The following is a 21,099-nucleotide window of genomic DNA, read 5'->3' on the forward strand; positions in this document are numbered from 1 at the left end:
ATCTATTGGAGCATAACGTTCCCAAAGGCATACAGAACGTGTAGCGTTGCAAATATTCCAAAGCCCTCCAATACATGGAGTGGAATTATCACATACTCATATGGTGATGCAAGACCGAGGTTCTTCCATTTCCAAGATGGTTCTAATTGTTTCTTTGCCGCCTGGCTTGTTCTGCACAAGCTGTTGTCTCGCCTTCTCATGCACATTCTTTTCCTGATGCTCGTAAGGCCTCTGGGTTTGGCCTTGTTCCTCTGTATCAACCGATTCCACATGTTGGATCTTTTGTGTTGACGGAGGTTCTTCTTGAACGGCAGAATCCTGTTGAGGAAGAAAATAAGTGAAGAAAAAGGACCTCTCAATTTGCACCGAAATGCTAGCAGTGATATATACAATAAATTTGGGCCGTAAAATTATATGGACTTGGGTCCTTAAAAAAAGTTATTCCTCTGAATGATTGTTCTTTTAACAAAGTCTTCGGTCCTGTTGTGATTTCTTTCAAGTTATAAAGCATATTTTCCATTCTGCAGCTGACATGTGGCCTCCTCATCCAGTTGTATGAGAGACACGTCACACGTTGGTGTCTGAAAGGGTTCCCATTCAATTCTTCTCAGCCCAAGAAGAACCATGTAAAAACTCATCGGGGTTTGATTCAGTCACTGTTCATAATAAAACAGAACTTTCTCAACAGTCCGTACTGCAGCAGAATAACAATCCAGCCTTTATAATTGAGCGACAGTAATAAAATGACACATTCCCAGTGCTTTACTACACAGAAGAGGTTCCCCTCTATTATTTGGCTGAACAATGTCAAACGTTTATTGCTTCATTACAGTCCTCGCGCTAAAATCTTGCAGCTTGCCACAGACAAAGGAGACCCTTTGTTTCACTGTTATTCAGAGATGATTTTTACGTTTTTGAAGGTCTTTTTACCCAACTTTACAACCTAACGTAAGAATGCCAACAAGACACATATGCATGGTTCGCAGGCAGGGAATGTTTTTAAATCAAAGGCACCTGCTAGGCAGAAAATAGCTCGCCTCAGACTCCCATTGCTTGCAATAAGCTAAGCTTTTTTTTAAGAAGTAAAGGGGGAGAAATAATTAACATGGAATACTAAGGCCGTGTTCATACGCTCGGGCCAAGCACGCTCGGTCACTTTCAAAAAACCAGCTTGTTTGTCATAAAACAAAAAGTGACCTGCTGTTGGAACAATGCAGGCCAATTCAGGCCACTATGGCTGCATTTCAGGTGTCCAACCGTACCTCTTTTTTTTATGATAGCTGAAATGGACAGAAGGAAACATTCCAAACTCTATGGCACGTTAGAGCAACACACACAGCACAGCACAGGGACGGCTCTGTCAGAGCAAGTGCACAGACACTTTTAAGCAGGTCTGACGCCTGCCTGCCCGCAACTCTCCTCAGTCTCAGTCGGTCTCGGCAACACTTTTTTATTTTTATTTTTTACTACAGGCGACTTCCAAATCATTACATTGGCACTATTCATCTTTCTCCACTTGTGCCTTGTTCCAAGCCCTGACTGAGAGACCCGAGACTCCAAATATTTACACATGTTTATTGGACTTGTATCCATTGTATCTAATTACTTTCTCCATACAGTGATGGAAAATAAGCTAAATAGTAGCTGTCAGTGGAAGAGATGTGCGAGGCTCCGTGTGGAGAGTGAACATGACAGCAGAGCTAGATTGATTTCAGGATTTGAATAACAAAATTCTGAGGGTGCTTTTGCATTTTTTGCATGTGATCCCACATGCATAACACAGACAGACACCGTGTCCAATTTATAATCACGTCGTAGTTTCAAAAACCAGTCAGTCCAACACTAGACTGAGAAGTTGAGTATCGGACTGTGGTGTGTGTCCCTGGTGCTGCACTCTTCTCCTCTGGCTGCCTCCAGCTTATTTGATTGAGAATGTCTGATCTAATAAAACTGTGAAAAATGATCTGCTTCCTCAAAGCTGGAAACGAGTAGATCATGTTCAGAGATTGGTGTTGTTATCTTTGGCTTATCAACCTGTCGAGCTTCATGTTGACTTGGGACACCACCACTTTGGGCTCTTAGCGCTGCAATCAGAGAGCGGGTCCCAGCTTTTTCAGATAGTGTTTCTGACCTGACGCGGATGAGAGCCTACTCCTTTCATGGGCCACTCGGAAGGGATCTTGTCCTCAAGAGTGAGTGCAATTACTTTATTGCTGTATGTCTGAAACGGTTTATACAGCAGTGCCTGTTGCACCGTAACAATTATATTGTCAATCAATAGAAAATACCTTTATCTGCAATCAAATCGGCAGTCACTGCTGAGTCAAAGTTGATCATTTCACACACACGAGGTGTATTTTAAGTAATGCAGAGAGAAAATGGTTTGGTGGAGTGTAAAAAGGGCAGAAAAACATGGCCTGATTTGAGTGCAGAACACATTACATCACCATGCCATGATTTGGATATTGCCGTAGTAACTTCATAGGAGAAAGAAGTATGCAGAGAAAACCTGTGACTTCATTTGTATCTCGGCAAACCCGTTCACAGTTGTGTTTTACGGCCTACTGTCCATCATCCTCAGAACGACCAACGGGTTCAGCCTCATAGCATCACTCATCACAGACACCGGACTCATAAAACATTAAAGCCTGTATGGCCTTTTTACACAGTGAGCGCAGCAGCCCTCATTGGGGTTTATACATCCCTCACTTACCCTTCACTCAACTCAACCCATCTCCATGGCACTAAAAGCTCTATCACCAGCTATAAATACGTCAAACTTGCTGGTCAAGCGCAATTCAATTGAAAGAAATGATGAGGTGGCTCCTTTTCATCAATAATGTAGTTATTTAAAATTGGGTAGAACAATGGTTGTTATAGGCCACTGCAGTAACATAATGTAAATGTCTCTGTAACGTCCATGGATTATGCATTTGGGGGTGAGGGGGCTGGGGGGGGGGGGGTACAGATCGTACTTCAGACAACTCTTGTACATCAAAGCAGTTATTTCCTTTTTCTTGAGCTATTGTCCATAAAGCAAACACACTTACCAGGTTTCCAAAACTGTGGTGGAATAGACTAAATATATTATTGTTCGCCCCACTTTATATCTGCAAACTATATTATTGTGACAACATCTATTCGTTTATTTTAAAGAGAAAGACTTGCAGACAGGGGTAAAAGGGAAAATCAGTCTTGATAATCACATCTCTGTTTCAATAGCTCAGGTACATAATTATGGTGATCATAAAGCATCCCAGGAGAAATCATCAGGAGCTACATTGATAATAGTCTTTGCTAACAGAAATGAACGATGTAAAATGGAAAATACTATCATTAGTTAAGGTACACTATTTGTTGAAACTAGTTTACCCATAAGACTGTCCAAATAGACAAAAGGAAACGAATGAATATAAAAATATATATATCAATATAATTATATCAATTCTATAAAATATTTGGTGTCATTTCCTAGAATATAAATACTATGTAGAACGTGTATAGCTAGCTGTATAGCTAGCTTGCCTGTAAATTATATAACATTTTCCAACAATACATTATTGAGTCACTCATGACAAAAAATATGTACAAATATTCAGATGATAAACACATTTTTTTCCCAACCAAAGCTTGAAGCCATTATTTGTTAATTTATCAAATCACAGGAAACAGCACTACTGAATGAATCACATGGCATTTCAGAGCAACACATGATTCTGTTTGTGTGAGTAACTGGACTGTTTCATTATATTTTTTTACATTCTTTTCAACTGGGGTGATTTGGAAAGTAAGGTTAGGTACCGAGGCTACAGCTTCAGAGAGTTTTTGTTTCAATCTGACAACCAGACACTAGCTCACAAGTGAGGATGAGTGCAGATACTGATTCCCAATCTCAAACTCACTCTACTACGTATAACAGAATATAATATATGATCAGTCAAATGCGTACTGCGTCATCGGGTTACCGACAGAGAAAATATTACTCAGAGAAAACAACAACCTTTTGTTTGAGATACTGCTCCTCTGTGTCAAAAACCTACCTGTTTATTCATGTTCTCAGCAAGATGGGGAGACTTGCTTTTCAGAAGTGTTACCAGGTCTTTGTAAACATTGCTTGTTCTGTCATAGGCATTTCCCTCACCCTCCTAGCTTATGCCCTGCGAAGACAAAGATGACATTTGATGTATCAAACAAATGTCACAGTATTCCCATCTGTCAGAACAACTGAGGTTCGAGTGCCAAGTTTTCAAAATGCAGCTTCACAGGCTGGAATTCAAAAACCGGTGTGCGCCGCCTCTGACCACTACACACATTACGCTCAACTCTGTAATCTTTGAGGTTTCATTTGTGTTAATATACCGTCAATGTCAAACATGTTGGAATGCGGGTTTCAGTGTCCTGAACTGAACCATTCCCAGGTGAGGAAAGGGAGACGGGCAACATACTAATGGGCAGGCAGGAAGTGACGGAGGGAGTGAAAGACACTGAGCCATGTAATATGTTCTCTTTAATTAATTGCACACATGTTACGGTCAATGGGGGTTGTTTTAAACGTTTACCACCACAGGGCAAACTTGGAATCCAACCATACAATGAACGTTGCATCAGTACATAAATCGCAAAACCTTTCAGTGACACTTACATAATGTTTTCTGAAACTTTATGGGCATTCGTTAAGGAGACATTGTAGAGCTTAAATGATATTAATATGAATACATGTATTGACTTTCCGTGCTTGTTCATAACAATTGTCAAATAAACATGTGCTGAAATATATAGATTATTACACCCATTGATGCCTAAAGCATTTATGACAAAACACATCCTGTAGAAAGAAAATCTAATGCTGAGTGTAAGAACATGCCTGACTAAAATTCAGGTAATGAAAACTGACATTCAGTGACACTAATCTATCGCTAGCTTTCTTACCCCGTTGAGAAAGACTCCAGCTGTGCTGAAGGTGATGTGCAAGGGTTGAGTGTCACACGGCTGTACCACCAGGTGACAGATTTCACCATGCACCTGCCTTCAAGGAGGAGTACGACAGCCATTGGGGAATTCATAATCCACAGAAAAAGAAGAAGATGCCAGAGCACGTCGGTTCAGTGTACAATGTACGTTAATCAAGACAGTGTACAATAGTCCTCGATAGGGAATTAGGTGCAAAACGCAGCATCATATAATGCAAAATACATCATACTGGCTGTATTTCTGTATTTTGAAAACTGGGCAGCTACAAAGGGATGCACAGCCGAGAGCTGCCCAGTGACACAAGCCTACCAGACGAGCTAAATTACTTCTATGCTCGCTTCTAGGTAAGTAACACTGAAACATGCATGATAGCATCAGCTATCCGCAGCTGATGTGAGTAAGACCTTTAAAAGGGTCAACATCCACAAGGCCGCAGGGCCAGACAGATTACCAGGACGTGTACTGCGAGCATGCTCTGACCAACTGGCAAGCGTCTTCTCTGACATTTGCAACCTGTCCCTGACTGAGTCTGTAATACCAACACGTTTCAAGCAGACCACCATTGTCCCTGTGCCCAAGAACACTAAGGTAACCTGCCTAAATGACTACTGACCTGTAGCATTCACGTCAGTAACCATGAAATGCTTTGAAAGGCTGGTCATGGCCATTTATCCCAGAAACCCAAGACCCACTCCAAATTGCATACCACACCAACAGATCCACAGATGATGCAATCTCTATTGCCCTTTCCCACCTGGACAAAAGGAACACCTATGTGAGAACGCTATTCATTGACTACAGCTCAGTGTTCAAACCATAATGCCCTCAAAGCTCATCACTAAGCTAAGGATCCTGGGACTTAACACCTCCCTCTGCAACTGGATCCTTGACTTCCTGATGGGCTGCCCCCAGGTGGTAAGGGTAGGTAACAACACATCCGCCACGCTGATCCTCAACACGTGGGCCCGTCAGGGGTGCGTGCTCAGTCCCCTCCTGTACTCCCTGTTCACTCATGACTGCATGGCCAGGCCTGACTCCAACACCATCATTAAGTTTACCGATGACACAACAGTGGTAGGCCTGATCACTGACAACGATGAGACAGTCTATAGGTCAAGTCTAGGTCCAAAAGGCTTCTTAACAGCTTCTACCCCCAAGCCATATGGCTCCTGTTCATCTAATTAAAGGGCTACTCTCTGTTTATTATCTATGCATAATCAGTTTAACTCTACGTACTTGTACATATTGCTTTTGTTATTTTACTGCTGCTGTTTAATTATTTATTACTTTTATTTTTTATTTTCCAATTTTTACTTTAAACAATTGTTGGTTAATGGTTTGTAAGTAAAGCATTTCACAACCTGTGAGGTTGTATTGTTGTATTTGGCGCATATGACATTGATTTGAACTTGATTGCTGACATACAAAACATTTTGGGACGATATCACCAATGAACTAACGAAACAAATGAAACATAGACTAAAGAAACAAATACCAAAAGATCGTTTTGGGGTGGAGTTTTCCTTCAAGGTATGTAGGAGGAGAGGATCAGGGGGAAAATAAAGTTCCAATACAGGTTCAAAGAGTGCAGAATCACAGGAAGAGAAATCATTGAGGGTGCCTGAGCTGCCAGCGAGTATGATGGATCATTCCACCATGGAGAGAGCACAAGTCTGCGTCCCAAATAGCACTGTATTCCAAATAGAGTGCACTACTTTTGACCAGTATTGTACAATATAGGGAATAGGTTGCCATTTGGGACAAAGCCCAGGCCTGAAGACAGCAGCCCAGGTTACTTAGAGCTCGCTGTGATTTCACTCTCTGATAAGTCATCTGATAAATCATCCTCTGAAAACAGCTAGGCTGCAGAGCATCGTGACACACAAACCACCATATTTTAATGTGCGGTATCACAGGTTGGAGGCCATTTACATAGAAGGTTTAAATGTTCCTCTGTAAATGTTCCTCTGTAAGGGGACACATTTTTCTAAATACTGAATTGATCACTGTGGTTCTGTGGCATGTAGGTGAGGTGTGTTTTTTGACGAAAGTTGAATTGTTTATGGCGTTGCAAATCTGCCGCGCCGACTAAGGCAAGTAAAAAAATATATTAATGTCTCAGTAAACTGAAATCTGACACTTATAATGACTTCCATGTTTTTTACGGGTGAACACAGACATTTTATATTTTTAGAATATCCCAATATTACCCCCTAATAGCAATCGCTTTCATTCACACCCCCCAAAAAATGTGTGAAATGTGAAGATAATTCAAACCTGATGTGTATGGAACAGACTTCAACACCTTTTTCTCCCCTTCACTGCAGAAGTGTTTCAACAGCTCGACATCATTCTTCACTGTGGCAGGACTAAGCCTAACCTCCGTGTACAAAAAAACAAAAACAAATACAGATAATTAATCTTGGGCCCATTTGTGGTTCTATCTAGTAAGAAACTGTTTCTAATCAGGGTCAACCCCATGTGTTTGGACTTGTCTGAAGTCAAGTGGGAGTCAGTGTGTATTAAGATGGATTGATTCGTTGTTGATAGATAGAGAAGCAGACAGAGTGAGGAGGAGGAAAGGAACCCACTGGGAGATCTGCTTGAGGGAGTTGCTGAGGACTTGAGTGTCCAGCTGCTGCTGCAGGATGAGCAGCTTCACTTTGATATCTTCCTCCTTGGCCTGGTCCCCCTCATTCACCTTCTCCAGGAAACGCAGCACCGAGCTGTCCTCCCCATCCACTGTTGCAAAACTAGGTCCCAGCATCTTCGCAACAGGGTCTTTGTTGGCTACAAATTACAGTAAAAAATGTTGAGCATATCTTTATTTTACCAGATTGTCCCTTTGAGGCCTTATTTAAAAGAGAATCCTGGTCTGGGGTAATATAGACATACAGTAGATGTATGTTTTCCTTTCTCGAACTAACATAGCTATTAGCTAGTACCACGTTATGGCTTTGGGGTACAGTAAATATAACTGTGAGGAATTGCAAACATAATCTGATGCCAGTTTCTAATTGGATAAAAGTAGAAGATAACAAGGACAAACAAATGATGTCTGTGGCTTTATGGGAAGTATGTAGCCCGACTACTCAGGGACAAATGGGATACAAATCTCATTCTGTGGTTTACATGGTTTTACCTTCCAGACAAGCTCGGACCTCCTTCAGCCTCTTATCCTTTGCCAGCTGCACTATTTTGGAGAGCTGACTAAAACTGTGAACAGAAATGCTCGGAGGAGTGATTTGCAACATACTGTAGGACGCCCATCCCTGTCCGTTTCCTGTGACTTTACCATAGGGCAACTGAAAAGTAGAGAAACACACATATTTTTAAGTATAAACTGTCAACAAACACAACATTTTATTTTTCTATCGAGGCACACTTTTCCTATTCTACCGTGTCTGTGCTAATGTCATAAATATGCTTTTTGGAAAGAAAAGTAATGTTCTCAGTGTCCACAATTTCCACTTTTCTTTTATCAGTGAAATCTACAGTCGCTAAGAGCCAACTGTAGGATAAAAAATGGGTGTGCTGTGCTGGTAACTTTAATTATTTACTAGGACCACTGCTTATACCTAATGTATCGATTTGTTTGTAAAACATCAGTTAATTGATTAAGTAGGGGTTGTCAAAAAATATGGGTGTAGAAACCCCATTAAATTGACTTAAAGCCACAATCTGGAGTTTGTGTTTCAGCAAAGAACAACCGTGCCGCTTAAAGGAGGATATCCCCCATTTCTACATGTGTAACTGTTTTAGCACGTACCTATACTGTATTTTGATATCTTAAGACAGTTGTTGGTCCATATCCCACATATTTAGATACTTTACAGGAATCTCATGTTATGCCATTTTATTTGACCTTTACTTAACTAGGCAAGTCAGTTAAAAGAACAAATTCTTATTTTCAATGACTACCTACAAACAGTGGTTTAACTACCTGTTCAGGGGCAGAACAACAGATTTGTACCTTGTCAGCTTGGGGATTTGAACTTGCAACCTTTTGGTTACTAGTCCAACGCTCTAACCACTAGGCTACCGTGCCACCCCATTTCTCCATAGGATCCCATTAAAATGTGAAATACCTTAGAACCACACATATCTACATCCTAATACACTAAAAATTACATGTAGAGACCTTGGAGAAATCACTTTTTTGAATAAATATATATATTTTTTAATGCTTACAGTGCCTTCAGAACGTATTCATACCCCTTGACCTTTTCCACATTTTGTTGTGTTACAAAAGTGGTATTAAAATGGATTTAATTGTTATTTTTTGGTCAACGATCTACACAAAATACTCTACAATGTCAAAGTGGAAGAAAAATTCTGACATTTGTAAAACATTTATGAAAAACAAAAAACACTATTGATACCTTGATTTAAAAAAATATTCAGCCCCCTGAATGTTAGAATCACCTTTGAGTGAGTATTTTTGGGTAAGTCTCTAAGAGCTTTCCACACCTGGATTCTGCAACATTTGCCTATTATTCTCTTCACAATTCTTCAAGCTCTTCAACCAAATTGGTTGCTGATCATTACTCAACAACTATTTTCAGGTCTTGCCATAGATTTTCAAGCAGATTTCAGTCAAATGAACATTCATTGTCTTCTTGGTAGGCAACTCCGTAGTAGATTTGGCCTTGTGTTTTAGGTTATTGTCCTGCTGAAAGGTGAATTCATCTCCCAGTGTCTGGTGGAAAGCCGACTGAACCAGGTTTTCCCGATTTTGGCTGTGCTTAGCTCAATTCCGTTTCTTTTTTATTCTGAAAAACTCCTCAGTCGATAACAATAATTATTTTGCTTTTGCAACAGCTAATCTGCATCCTAATAAAATACCAAATACCACTAATGTGTTGTATTAGATTTGCCCTAAACATAACACTTTGTATTCCGTGTCTTTTTCCAAACAGGATGCATGGTTTGGGATATTTTTATTCTGAACAGGCCTGTGGAATAACTACAATGTCGTTGATCCATCCTCAGTTTTCTCCTATCACTGCCATTAAACCTTTAACTGTTTAAAAGTCACCACCGACCCATGGTGAAATCCCTCAGTGGTTTTCTTCCTCTCCGGCAACTGAGTTAGGAAGGACACCTGCATCTTTGTAGTGACTTGGTGTATTGATACACCATCCAAAGTGTAATTAATAACTTCACCATGCTCAAAGGTATGTTCAATGTCTGCTTTTAAAAATGGTATACTTCTTTGTGAAGCATTGGAAAACCTCCCTGGTCTTTGTGGTTGGATGTGTGTTTGAAATTCACTGCTCGACTGAGGAATGTTACAGATGATTAATTGTATGTGTGAGGTACAGAGATGAGGTAGCCATTCAAAAATCATGTTAAACACTATTTTTGTGTCCATGCACCTTATTATGTGACTTGTTAAGCACATTTTTACTCCTGAACTTATTTAGGATTGCCATAACAAAGGGGTTGAATACTTATTGACTGAAGACATTTCAGCTTTTCATTTTTAATTAATTTGTAAACATTTTGAAAAACACAATTCCACTTTTGACATTATGAGATTTTGTGTGTAGGCTCGTACCCAAAAACATCTCAATTTAGTCCATTTTAAATTCAGGCTGTAACACGACAAAACTTGGAAAAAGTCAAGGGTCCACTTTTGAATTTATGAAAATACATGTACGCAATTACAGTACTTACTGTATACTTATGCTAAAATAAGGGTTATTTTAGTCAATTGCATTAAGATCAGTGATTTTAGTATTATGTAAATAGTTTGGGATTAACAAATGACACAGTGTGATGATGTATTGGGTTACTGAATCTCTAATATAGCTCAGTACAGTTTCATTAGCGAAACATTCTAATCTCCATAACCTGCTTATCATTATCGTAATGCACCAATATTAGGAAAAATAAAATGGATACTTCAGTAATTTTGGCTTAATCTGATAGTGTCCCTTCAGTTCTTTATTAAAATATATCAAAATAACATGTGTACACAAGTAATTATGCCGAAAAACAATATTCAGAAATGTTTGTGTTGCGGTAATGAGATAAATACAAAAAAACACATTTTTTCTGTAAAATGTTTAACTCAGGCCTTTTCATTAGGTAAACAATGTTAAAAAATATTAGAAATGGACTTTTATTTTTTGGGACTTTGAAAACTGATGAGGTAATGAGCATTTTTGCATTGGTAATTATGGAAATTGTGTTAAAATGCATAATATCTGATCAATAAAAACATAACAATAATTATGAAATAGATAAATACTGATCCTAATCTTGGCGATCCAAGAGGAATTATGGAAAATGTGTTCATCGTTGTCAAGTGCCAGTTTTGTGAGAATCACCCATCTAATCACATGCAGACAGCTAGGAAAAATAGCCAAATATCCTGACGAAGTAGTGTAGTTTATGTTGTTTTCTGTTCTAGCTACTGAAGTTGAACAGAAAACACATTCATTCAATTGTACATATGAGTGCTGCTGCAGGGCTCTAAATACTTTTTAACGCCATGAAAACATCCCCAGTGAGTAACATTAACATTACACAAACAGCCTGCCTCATGATTACCTGATGTCATACTCGGTTTAGAAATCAGAAGCCTCCAAAGAGCTAGTCCACTGCAGCGGCTCATTGAACACATGTTTAGCCTCCTGAGGGTGTCTGGAGCTGAACTGTTCCACAAACTGTAGGATCTCTTTCAGCAGAGACTCGTTGACTGGGGTGATCTCCAGTTTGCCCGTCCCAGAACTTGCTGTGGTCCATTGCAAGGCTCTGGTCAGTGCTACAGTACCCCCATGGTAGCAGCTGAGGCACTGGCAACACCCTGAAACTGTTGTGGTGGAATTGGTGACAATGACAATTCTAGCTAGACACGTCAACAAAATATAAATTTGCTAGCTACAGTTAAAGTATACTGGCAGTCACATAAGACTGCAAATGGCTGGCTAAGTTTACAGCCTGTTATTGACTGTGAAAAGGAACAACCGGCTACAGTAGCCAGCTGACCCCATTGCTAACTTAACATCATTCCATCAAAACCTGAAACTTCAAGACATATTTTAAGCATTCGTACAAATGAACTAATCTGCAAATGTTCTGAGTACAGTGAACATTTATAGTTAAACATTTATATTTTCCATACAGTTTTTGTATCTTGCAAACTATCTAACCAACTATTCAAAGTATTTTGTTTGAGGACCACCAGCTAGCTAGCTATCAAGGTTAGCGGTTAGTCAGTTTCCTTGGAAACAGCTAATTGTAAAGTCTACTCCGGTTGCCAGGATACCACTCAACAACTTATTGGGAGATAGGTCAAAAGGAACAAGATTAGAAAAGCACAACTCTATTCCTCTCTCCCTGCCTGCAGCCTGCTGGTTGGCTATTTGCTTTAATACAGTGTGATGCCTTCATGAAGTTTTCTGTGGAATCTAATGTAGGATGTCCACAGAACCACACATTTGAGTGCCTCTTTATAAACTTCCTCTAGGATAGATGTATGATTTGGCTTTGACTGTGTTTTACAGACAAACATTCTGGGCAAACTGAAAAAAGTCTATTTGAAGGAGATTTTACATTTAGGTTCTGCAAATAAAGTAAACCAGACTTGATTCATTCAATAATTGAGATCACTTCACCATTCACCTACTGTATCAAAAATGTTAATTTTCAAGACAAAAACCATGTCATCTGGCTATAATTTCCAAAGTTGATTATTGAAGTGATTTCATTATTTCAGGTTGGCATATTTTTTAGTTGAGAATTTCCAGGAGAATGAATTATAGGTATTGGTATGTTTTGAGATTGGTAAACTATACACAAATCAGGCCTAGTTGATTAACCAGATCCAATTGCATATTTTCCTTTTCAGGTAGATGCAAAAGGAAAATAACCAGATGACTTGCAAAGCTTTGATTGTGCACAAGTGTGGAACCTTCCCTTCCTTTAGCCACAAAGCCCCATCAGAAGTGAGCTCAGAGTCAGACAGTTAATGGGGCGATCCAACCTCCACAGAAAGGTAGCTAGTCTGACACTGCCTTTGTCTCAAATGGCAGCCTATTCCCACCATACTGCACTACTTTTGACCAGAGCCCTATGGGCCCTAGGTAAAAGTAGTGCACTATATAGGGAAAGAGTGTGATTTATGATGCAGACTCTGTATACCATGGACTCCTCTCCTTGTATTGGCTAAGCATGTGCCCCAGACCATGATTTATAACTGTGGAGCAGACATGTTTACATTTGATTTGAATAACCCCCTCCTCCTTCCTCCTCGCTATGCTGAATGAACAGCCACAATTTGTGCAAATCAGTGCTGTGTGTCTTATTGTCTGGCAGCTGCCTGCCCTGCCCACCCTGCCCAGGCTGTGGTGTCCCATGACTCATTGGGAATGACAACACACACAGAGTATCCCATGGCCAATAAAACCACTTACAGTGCCTTGCAAAAGTATTCATACTCCATAGATTTCTTCACTTTATATTACGTTACACACTGAATTTTTTTTGTAACAATCTACACAAAAGAACTCTATGTCAAAGTGGAATATTTTTTGTTTGTTTGTTTAGAATAATATAAATTAAATAACAAGCATAAGTATTCAGCTCCCTGAGTCAAGACTTGTTTAAAAGAAAACACAGTGAGACTCACCGTTACAGCTGTGAGTTTTCTTGGGTAAGTCTGTAAGAGCTTTACACACCCGGTTGTGCAATATTAGCTCTTTATTATTTTCATAATTCTTCAATCTCTGTCAATTTTCAAATCTTTCCATAGATTTTCAAGCAGATTTAAGTCAAAACTGTAACTTGGCCACTCAGGAACATTCACTGTCTTCTTGGTAAGCAACTCCAGTGTTAATTTGGCCTTGTGTTGTAGGTTATTGTCCTGCTGAAAAGTGAATTACTCTCCAGTGTCTGGTGTAAAGCAGACTGAAGCAGTTTTTCCTCTAGGATTTTGCCTGTGCTTATCCCATTTCTTTTTATCCTGAAAAAAAGTCAAGCATACCAATACCATACGTGAAAATAAGGAGGCAGATACTCAGTGATGTGTTGGATTAGCCCTTAACATAAAGCTTTGCATTAAGGCCAAAAAGTGTATTCCTTTGCTGTGTTTCTTTGCAGTATTACTTTAGTGCCTTACTGCATACAATATTAATTATTTGAATTGTTCTTTTCACTCTGTCATTTAAGTAATTATTGTGGAGTCACTACAATGTCGTTGATCCGGCCTCAGTTTTCTCCCATCACAGCCATTGAACTATTAAAAGCCATTAAAATCATCAATGTCCTCATGGCAACATCCCTGAGAAGTTTATTCCTCTCCTGCAGCTCAGTTCAGGGGGGTTTAATACATCATCCACAACATAGTTATTAACTTGCTTAAAGAGACACTCAATGTCTGATTTGTTATTGTTACCCATCTACCAATCACTGCCCTTCACTGGTCTCTGTAGTTGATGGACAGGTGAGGGAGGGAGAAAAGAGAAAAATCTCCTGTTAAAGTAGGCAGCAGGCCTACAGAGCTGAGGTTCATCCAGTCATCTGGGTTGGAGATATCCCCGGGGGGGGAAGCAGTAGCTCATACCTGAAAGAAAAGAAAATCAAGAAAAATCATCCTGAGTGTTGTTGTTGTTACAAAGGAAGGATTCATGAGTTCCCCGTTTCAGGTTATTTCATTTGGAACAAGGGGTCTGTGTAAATGAAGAGGCACGGAGAAGAATCCACGTAGCCACAGCGAGGTGCTGGCGCAGGCCAGTGGTTTCGGGCACAGGAGTCCAGACAAGCTTGTGTAGAGGGTTTGGATAGAGGAAAGGGGGATAGAGAATGAGAGAAAAAGAACAGGAGAGACGGAGGATGAATGACTGCCTTAATATATCTGGCCCAAGGTCTCATTAGCAACTCTAATTGCTGTTTGTTAAAATGGCTAAATGGAACAGTCTGGAGCTTCCAGAACCTTTTCAAAACGGAAACAAATATGGCTCTGCAGTCTAGGGCACCTGCTGAGTCTTAGATGCACTTAACAACCAAATAAATAAAACCAGTCTCCGTGCTTCCATTCCAATGCTTGACTGGAGCTGTTGATTGAATTGCATGGAAACATGCTGTGGACTTATAGAGAGAAAAGTACTGTGCCCTGCGCAACCCTTTGCGGTGCTGTGCTTTTAAAACATTGCCGTCGTGATTGCATCCTTCCACAGTGTATTCAATACTCAAACCATTTCCATTAACACTGAAATTAAACGTACACAAAGAATGTGTGTGAGTACAGGAGTGATGAAGTGTATGGCCCACTGTTCCTCCTGTTATGAAGGTAGTATAATACCGTATCTCCTGCTGTATTTTCACTCCCATGCACACTCACACAGTCCACAGAGACCTATTATTATTATTATTACAGGCTTCACTTCAAGTGAAGTTCAGGGCTGTGGTTAAGTTAACTAGGGATGTGTCCCAAATGGCACAATATTCCCTACATAGTGTACTACATAGGACTCTGGTCAAAAGTAGTGCGCTGGGGATTAGGGTGCCATTTGGGATGAAGGACATAGAACAATCCAGGCAAGGACTGGGGTGACACTGGTCACAATAATGAGCACCTGCAAGATGTGTCACAGATGAATTTTCCAAAATAGAAAATAGTAAAAACGCGTCTAACAAGAAGAGAACATGATATTACCACATACTCCTGTTTTAAAGCCGTGGTAATTCTCCTATAATCTGCTGTGTTTTGTAGGGTCAGGGAGTTAGAAGGGGGTCAAATGTTGCTCTGAGACTGATTCAGACTGAGTGACTTATGATGAACAAGACTTGATGACCTGTCATATAACCTTTTCCAGGGAACAATTTACTGCAAACGTGCTATTTTGTAGAGTGGCCCCAACAGCACAGTATCTCAGGGCACAGCGAATAGGGTTATCTTTTTTGTTGTTGACTTTACTACCTCACATTGCAGCTCTATTTTATCCTTAGATATAAACTTGGTATAAACTGTATTTGGGTCATTCTAAATAATCACCCAGTTTATTGACTGTTTGGACAGGCACAAGTGAGTAGCGAAAACAGAAACCACAATAGTGCTTTTGGATCTTGGTTCTGTGAGGATGGACCTATAGGTGAGACAGACAAAACAGGGGTGCCAAAGAAAAATGTACTTCACTGACAAACCCAGGTTGAGGAGCATCTCATTGTGTCTGTGCGCGTGTGTGTATTTCAATTCATGGCTGATGCTTATTCAGATGGTTTCAAATGGTTTGTTATGAGGGTAATATAGATGGATATGCAAACGTTGTGTCAACGTCAGTGAATTGGTTAATTGGCTCGACATCTATAACCTTTCTGTTTTCAGTGGACTTCAAAAAACTCCAGGGAAATTTGATCAATCATCTCTAGAATAAGACCCACTCGGACACTGTTCTTAATGAAAACATCCTTAACGAATTGTGATGAAGGCTACACGAAACTAGTCTCACAGTAAGAATAACAAAACCCGATATTGTTGAAACGGTTTACTCCGTAACAATTAATATCATCACTAGGGCTTCTTATGGATGTAAACCTGCAATTTTGGTTTTCAAAAGTTGAGTATATATTTCAAGTTGTTGGTGCCAATGGTTTCTTTAGAGCAGGCGGTTGCTTGTCAAACATAGACGTAAAACAACCATTATGAATACATAGATTCATGCAATGAAAGATCTTGAATCTGTATGTATTAAAACCCATTTTTGTTTATTTTGCTATTTGGTGGCACTGGCAAAACCCCACCAATACCTCTTGCTAAATAATGTATAACTTTTAAAAGTGGGTTTGGATTTGAACTAGTATTGGTTAACCTCAAAACATATAACTCTTAGAAAATTTGAAGTTAAATATTTCCAGACGTTGCTAATGATTGGATGTCCACACTGTCATCTACAGAACTATATTTATATCTACAGAACTACATGTATATCTCCAGAACTATATTTATATCTACAGAAATATATTTATATCTACAGAACTATATGTATATCTCCAGAACTATATTTATATCTACAGAAATATATTTATATCTACAGAACTATATGTATATCTACAGAACTATATTTATATCTACAGAACTATATTTATATCTACAGAACTATATTTATATCTACAGAACTATAAGTCCACAAGCTGTCATTTAAAATGTTTTATCTTAATTTTACCATGTTTTTATCATACCAGGTTTTACATGAAATCAGCAGGTTGGTCAGATATTTGTAGATATATAGATACATGTCCATGCAGTGTAGGGCAAAACAGACAGCATGTTTATGTCAGCATGATTTGTTCATCATACAACATACTACAAGCAACATTCAGTTTTCATATTTGGGCTATTAGGAGTAAATATTTATGCTACAAATTATAAAGGATAATGTTAGAAATATACTACTGTGAACAGATCCAATTACTGAGTCAATTTGTTTGTCATTTAGGTTTTTTGAAGCTAGGATGACACTTGTAGCTACAAAGCAATATTGGACAGATGTCACCAGCTGCTGGACTGCTGTTGTGACCATTGGCAGGATCTGTCCTCTATCGGGTCTGTCCCCTATCCTGCGTCCTGATAGGTTCATCCGAGGTCGAGTTGGCTCCAACCCCACCTATTTACCAGTTCAGTCCTTCTATTATCCCTCAGCGTACTGAACTAACCAAGCACCACTCTGCCAGACCAGCCCTTTTGCCTCTCACCATACCCCCTTACCCCCCTTAACCACCCCTCTTTCTCTCACCCCAGCTCTCCGTGCTTGGCGCAATTTGACTTGTGTTTTAAAATCTCCCCTGGAAGACATCAGGGCCACCTTGTTCCTCCGCCTGTCTGTTGCTCGGTCTACCTCAGGATGAACAGACAGAGAGAGGCACTGCCATGTCCTGGGCTTGGAGTGGGGTGAGAAAAGAGGCAGAGAAAGGGGGAGGAGAGGAGGAGAGAGGAGGAGGAAAGGTGAATGGAGAGGGGTTCTCCGAGTGGGGCAAGAAAAGAGGCTGAGAGAGCAGGAGCAGTGGAGGAGAGGAGGAAGGGGAGCGGGGGAGGCAGGCACTAGCATGCACAGAGAGAGGCAGAGAGAAGGGGAGGAGAGGAGGAGAGAGGATGAGGAAAGTAGAAGGGGAGAGGGGTTCTTAGTAGGCGCTACTCCCTCCCCATCAGTGGTTGAGGAGGTGCTTTTTGAGTGCTTATGTTGCAGCCACTCCAACGCTGGCACCCAGCTCGCCATAGAGTGAGACGCAGACAGAGGGAAAAGAAACCAGTACATGGATAGCAATGACTATCTGGAAATAATGCACATTAGTTAGGCAAGACAAGTCACATGAAAAAACAAGGGTTTCCTGTGAACAGACAAGAAATTTCATAAACAGTAGTCTGTGTGTGTGTGTCCCAAATGGCACCCTATTCCCAATGTAGTGCACTATCAGGCCCTGGTCAAAGGTAGTGCACTACATATGGAATAGTTTGCCATTTGGGACTCATGCTGTGTAAAGTCCAAAGGGGAAGTTCACTAGACAAGTCGTGTTAAGGGAGAATCCATCGGTACACTCACTGATTTTGAAGTGAGGAACTTGGAAATACAATTTGTTACTGAGTACAGTGTGTTGCTGAATGCTGAAGGCCTATGAACACGGAGAGCTTTCCAATGCTAACTATGTAGCTAATCACAGAACACAGAGGACCAATCAGTCTGTCTGCAGGCTTCGTGTGTGCCGCTCCACTCCAGAGTGAAAGGGGGCTGGACCTGGTCATTGGACCTCTGCTGGTTGTGGGCATTTCCCATTTCCTGTACCAAACAGCAGGTTTCAGAGGGTGGTGGTGGTGTGTGGGTGCTCCCAGTCTTCTGGCTCTCCTGTCAGCCCCGGCCAACCCGGCCACAGTAGGAAGGGGTGACAGATAGCCTAGTGGTTAGAGCGTTGGGCCAGTAACCAAAGGGTTGCTAGATCGAGTCCCTGAACTGACAAGGTAAAAATCTGTCGTTCTGCTCCTGAACAAGGCAGTAGGAAGGGGTGACAGATAGCCTAGTGGTTAGAACGTTGGGCCAGTAACCAAAGGGTTGCGACCGAGTCCCCGAACTGACAAGGTAAAAATCTGTCTTAACCCACTGTTCCTAGGCTGTCATTGTAAAAAATAATGTGTTCTTGACTGACTTGCCTAGTTAAATAAAAAAAGAAGCCCCCTGTTCTCCTCAGCCAATCCCAACCACCACTCCCTTTCAGGATCCCTCACTTCTACAGCCCCAAACTAATCCGCCGTGTCAACATTTCTCTGAGAACACAACCGGTTCTGCCATTATTTCGCCACATGTCTCCTACAAGGCCAGATTGGCCAATTGCGTACAGGCAGAAATCTGTGTCTTCTGACACATGAACATGGAAATAAAATATTCCATAAATAGACCATACTATGGTAAAAATATATGAATATCAAACAACAGGTTGTCACGCCTGCCCCCGCTCTCCCTCTCTGGAGCTCGAGCTCAGTCGGATTGTCGGGCTCCCATGCCTCCGCTGGCCCGACAGGCTCGCCCAGGTGGGACGCAGGGTGGCGCCCCTAGAGGGGGGGGTCCTGTCACGCCTGCTCCACTAGAAGCTCTCAATCTGCTCCACTAGAGCCCTGTCGATGAGAACGGGGCATGCTCTGTCCTCCTTTTCCTGTAGTCCACAATAATCTCCTTTGTCTTGATCATGTCGAGGGAGAGGTTGTTATCCTTGCACCACATGGCCAGGTCTGTGACCTCCTCTCCATAGGCTGTCTCATCGTTGTCGGTGATCAGGCCTACCACTGTTGCGTTGTTGGCAAACTTAATGATGGTGTTGGAGTCATGCCTGGCCATGCAGTCATGGGTGAACAGGGAGTACAGGAGGAGACTGAGCACGCACCCCTGAAGGGCCCCGTATTGAGGATCAGCATGGCAGATGTGTTGTTACCTACCCTTATCCCTTGGGGACGGCCCTTCAGGAAGAATGCCATATGTGCGCAAAGCTGTCATCAAGGCAAAGGGTGGCTACTTTGAAGAATCTAAAATCTAAAATCAATTATACTTTTTGGTTTACTACATGATTACATATGTGTTATTTAATTGGTTTGATGTCTTCACTATATCTTCACTATAGAAAATAGTAAAAAATAAAGAAAAACCCTTGAATTAGTATGTCTGTTCCAAACTTTGACTGGTACTGTATGTAAACTCAGCAAAAAAAGAAACGTCCCTTTTCAGGACCCTGTCTTCCAAAGATAATTAGTAAAAATCCAAATTACTTCACAGATCTTCTTTGTAATATGAATATGCACTAGTGGAACGGTCGTTAACCTCTCTTAGCGTCCAACCTGGCCAACATCCAGTGAGATTGCAGAGCGCCAAATTCAAATACAGAAATACTCATTATAAAAATTCAGAAAACAAAACATATTTTACATAGGTTTAAAGATGAACTTCTTGTGAATACAACCACAGATTTAAAAAATGCTTTACGGCGAAAGCATACCTTATGAATTTTTGAGAACATAGCCCAGCAGACAAATCATAACAAACAGTAACCAGACAAGTAGAAGAGTTACACAAGTCAGAAATAGAGATAAAATTAATCCCTTACCTTTGATGATCTTCATATGGTTGCACTCAGAAGACATACATTTACTCAATAAATGTTTCTTTTGTTCGAAAAAGTCCAAATTGTATCCGTAAAGTTCATAGAAACATGTCAAACGATGTTAATATTCAATCCTCGGGTTGTTTTTAGCCTAAATAATAGATAATATTTCAACCGGACAATAACGTTGTCAATATAAAAGGTAAACAAGAAAGGCACTCTCTCGGTCGCGGGCATGAAAAAGCTCTGTGACACGGCAGGGTCCACTCATTCAGACTGCTCTTACTCCCTAATTTTTCAGAATACAAGCCTGAAACAACTTCTAAAGACTGATGACATCTAGTGGAAGGCATAGGAACTGCAATTTGAGTCCTAAGTCAATGGAAACCGTAATGGCATTGAATAGAAAACTAGAAAACCAAAAAACAACTTACTTCCTGAATGGATTTTTCTCAGGTTTTCGCCTGCCAAATCAGTTCTGTTATACTCACAGACACAATTTTAACAGTTTTTGAAACTTTAGAGTGTTTTCTATCCAATCTA

General features: G+C 40.5%; 1 pseudogene; it reads right to left on the reverse strand.

Moving 5' to 3' along the window:
- Window positions 1-20,575, reverse strand: part of LOC135516980 (outer dynein arm-docking complex subunit 2-like) — a 75,303-nt pseudogene extending 54,728 nt beyond the window's left edge.
- Window positions 20,576-21,099: the final 524 nt, after the last annotated feature.

The sequence above is a fragment of the Oncorhynchus masou genome, chromosome 28 (assembly GCF_036934945.1).
Source record: "Oncorhynchus masou masou isolate Uvic2021 chromosome 28, UVic_Omas_1.1, whole genome shotgun sequence".
Classification (NCBI taxonomy): Eukaryota; Metazoa; Chordata; class Actinopteri; order Salmoniformes; family Salmonidae; genus Oncorhynchus; species Oncorhynchus masou.